Below are 4,508 nucleotides of genomic sequence, written 5' to 3' on the forward strand. Positions count from 1 at the left end.
CGGATCCAGTTGGTTTCTGCGCAGACGTCCCTGTTCAAGGTGAGTCTTGCGGGTCCAACTGGGCTCTGCTGGGACCTACCTCTTCATTCTTGTTCAGAGAAATTAAGGTTACCTCATTAGGAAATATTTGAAATTGCTAAAATTGATGACAAACTGTCTTTTATCTTTTCATAAATAACAAGTTGGTACTATATGGAGATCGTCTATCCTAAAAGAAGAATATATTAAATCCACACACATTAGTTAATAATCAAGTGGTTAATTTTTTAATTATGTGAATAGACATTACCACATGGGTATGTTATATGTCATTTGATTTCAATTAACATGATAAGATGATTCATAACTTGTATTTAATTTTCGGTTTTCTTAGTTAACTTCATCCAACAAAACAAGGCTATCTACATTTAACGTCTTGATAACATACATGTATTTAGAACCTTTGTTTGTCTTTTATTTTTATTATGAAAGAACAAGATGTTGATAATTGGTTTGCGAGTCTAATATATACAACTAAAATTGGTATAGTAAACATCAAGTGATACAGAAGTATCATATTGGTGGCATTATGTCCTAGAGACGCCCGAGGCTCGAGATCTACTCCTATCTGGGCTGTAAATAATTTACATGCATTTTACCTTTACACTACAACCCTAATGCTTTGGTATGGCTTCTTTATTTGTTACTTTTTAGCATTCGCATTTTCATATTTGATTGATAATTCATCTCATCTTTTACTTTTCATCATGATGTTTAATCGACTTGATGTATATTTAGGTTCTGTTTGTTTTTTAAGACAAAAACTGTCTGCAATCTGATTTCATTTGATTTCATATATGCAACTGAAGATGTGGTCTGAAGGTCTGCAATCTGAAAATATAAATACTGTTTGTTTTATAAACTGAGTATCGTCTGCATAAGCTGAAAATTAGTTTCCTATCATACATATCACAGTAGATAGAAGTCATTTAACGTCTGTAGACTAGTAAATTAGTTGGTGGTGTGGCGGTGGACGGTGGTGGTGGTGGCGGACGGTGGGTGGTGGTGGTGATGGACGGTGACGGTGGTGGGTGGTGGACGATGTTGGTGGCGGATGGTAGGTGGTGGTGGTGGCGGACGGTGGGTGGTGGTCGTGGACGATGGTTGTGGCCGACGGGTGGGTGGTGGTGGTGATGGGTGGTGGTGGTGGACGGTGGGTGGTGGTGGTGATGGACGGTGGTGGTGGCGGACAGTGGGTTGTGGTGGACGGTGGTGGTGGTGGACGGTGGTGGTGTGGCGGCGCACGATGGGTGGTGGTGGTGTTGGACATTAGGTGTTGGTAGGATGTTAAGAAATGTGAAGATGTGTGAAGAAGTTAAACAATAGTTTCTTTTTTAAAACCATAAAAACAGTTTGCAGATCTTATTTAAAAAAAACAAACAGTCTTCAGAAGCTTATGTCTGCACGCCGGTAGACATAAGCTTCCTGCAGATGTTTTAAACAAAAACAAACACCACCTTAGTGTGTGATGCATACAGAAAATAAAAACACGCATAATTGTATATGAACTTTATTCATTTGCTCGTACATGTCCTTATGATATATATGGTTCATACATGATCATATTTTTGTGTATATATATGACAATTTAAATGAAAAAATCAATACAAATAAGAGTTAAAAGGGTGTGAGGGGTGCTACTAAGGTACTTTAATAATGCACGCTTAACTATCTTAAAACGTCTTTAACTATCTGCATTGTCATGCCATTTACACCCCTAACTATTTTAAAATACTGTAATCACAGGCTGCACTCCTCTTAAATATTCTAAAACATTTTCTTCTTTTATTTTTTTAGAAAGAATAATAAGTATTAAAATGATGCATGTATGATTTGGCAGGTAATAATTGAGAGTCCGCTTACACATTCCCTCTTATATTCTTCAATATGAAGTTTTTTTTACCAAACTAGTATAGTTGGTAAAATTATTAAACTTAATTACTAAAATCCAAAAAAAAGTATCTTTAGTGGGATCCATCACCCAGTCACCTACTCATCTTCTTCCCTCTAAGCCAATTTTTCCTCTCTCTACCTAGACCACCACCAACTCCGATCAAAACCAGTATGTCCGGCCACCACCAATACCTCGAGAAATACCTAATGTTGTGGTGAAAAGATCACTCAAAAACATATTAAAAGATGAAGACAAAAATCTATTGCTTCTTTTCATCATACACCATTGCTCTCTTTCATATTTCTGCAATTTTTAACATTCCAAACACCAATTTAATTTCACCAAACAACCCCATCAATCACCGCCAGAAACAAAGTCTCTTTTTTCCTTCCCTTCCACCATCAATCTTTTTTCTCCCATTAATTTCACTCATTCTCTTATATTCATCAAGTGTCACTCTCAATTTGTTTCCACTCATTTACCATAATATTTATTTATACAATAATCTATGTATATACTATCAATTTGTGTTTAAACATCATTTTTATAGTGGAAAACGACTCATTATATTTTATGATTTCTAAAGAACGTGTTTACTCACATGAACATATAATATTAATTAAGTAATTAAAGTCTATGTTGTTTCGATCATCATCATCATAGTTCAAGTATGATGTTGAATTATTGTTGAATATAAAATGTCATTAAAAAGTATATTTTCTTGAAATAAAAAATTCTTAAATAACTAAAACCTACATTTAAACATATAGATTTTGAAATGTATCTCAATAAAGAAACATACCGCATTTGTAAGCAGTTTCACATTACATATGAAAAATGCCTCGTGCGCGACACTCTTTCTTAGTTAGTAGAACCCAGAGCGTCTAATAAAATTTGGTTCTATCTTTGTATATATTTATACTAGCTTTAGAACTCGTCTATTACACGAGATGTAACAAATAATAAAAATACAATTAAACGTAAATAATAAGTACATAATCATGTGGAATGATTAGAATCCTGTTTATGCAAATTAGCAAAAAAAAATGTAAGTTACTAAAAGTAGACAAACCTCTTTGGGAATTTTCTTAGAAAGTAGAGCCGTCTCTGACAATACGGAGGATCTCAAGAGCTCTGCGCGAGTAGAAAAAATGGGCCCCTATATATAGGACCTCAGTAGCCCTGTGCAAGTAGAAAAAAATTGGTATATTTGGGCTAAAAGACAAATATGTTTTATTCTTTAAATTATCCGGAACTAAATAGGATTATATTTTACAATTTTTTTTGTTTGGTTTAAATTTAGTTATGTGCTTGATGTTTTGGTGAAATATCGTGTATTAAATGGGTCATATCATATGTTTTATGAGTTTATATGCCGGAACTATGATTACTTTGGGTGCGTTTGCTATTACAGGTGTGCGGAGCTTAAAGGAGCTAAATTGGAGCAGATGATATGGAGTGGAAATTAAGATTTTATTTCATGGAATGATAAAGAATTTGAAGATGAAGACGTGGCCGAAAACGGTGCGTAAAACGGAGCTATAACGAAGAAGTTATGGGCAAAATAGTGCAGAGGGGCTGTTACTGTAAAGCAGCGACTGATGACCGTAGGCTACGGTCCCACTGTAGCTTACGGTGGGGAGACCGTAGGCTACGGTGTCCTGGGCAGAAAAACGTGATTTTTTGGTATTTTCTTTTATATTTAAGCCCGGTTCAACCCTAGAACGATTATCTTTCATACCCTAGCCCCCTTAGACGATTTTGGGGCCATTCTCCATCATTCTAACACATCTCAATCATCATAATCATCCATGCCATCATCCATTCAAGAATCAAAGAGGCCATTCAAGATGCATATGCTAGGCTAATCCGCTCGTGACCATCTCCGGGTTTAGGGTTAAGTTGTTCATTTGATTTGTGGTACTTTAAACCTTAACTTTTGGATTTTGTTTGTATGCTTGACAATGTTCTTGGGTAGTCAATGATATTTGAAGTTTATCAGTTAATGATTTTGGTCATTAACAATTAGGATTGAGTTGTCATTGGCCTAGTTATCTTTAACCATAGAACTAATGTTTCATCATTACCTAAGATTTACAATCAATTAGATTATTGTTTAGCCGTGTCAATCAATTGGATTAAGTTCTAACGATCAACATAGTCAAACATCTAGTCTCTTGATTTATTGATTCAAACAAAGGTTATAATTCAATAGGTTTAATAGTTTATCCAATTTACTTCAAAACCTGAAACCTGAAGATTGGTTACCCTTTTTATAATTGTTTACAAATCAATTCATTAGTGTTTTTGTTTAACAAATCTTTGAAACTGCTTGTCATCGTTTGTCCGTTTAGTATAATTAGTTATTGAGAATTAAACCTGATTAGCACTTTCCATTGATTCCCTGTGGATTCGACACCTTACTTGCCCTAGCTAGTGAAGGTATTGTACAAATGTTTTTGATTGACCTTTCGATATCGATCAGTGCTTTTGTTTTAAAAAAGCTATATATAAAAAAAATCTTAACATAAACAAAAAATAAGCATAAATATAAATATCATTGAAACAATAGGAA

Source organism: Bidens hawaiensis, unplaced genomic scaffold (genome assembly GCF_021521415.1).
Source record: "Bidens hawaiensis isolate Kalapana, Puna unplaced genomic scaffold, B.hawaiensis_p1.1 tig00000055_1, whole genome shotgun sequence".
NCBI classification, from domain to species: Eukaryota; Viridiplantae; Streptophyta; class Magnoliopsida; order Asterales; family Asteraceae; genus Bidens; species Bidens hawaiensis.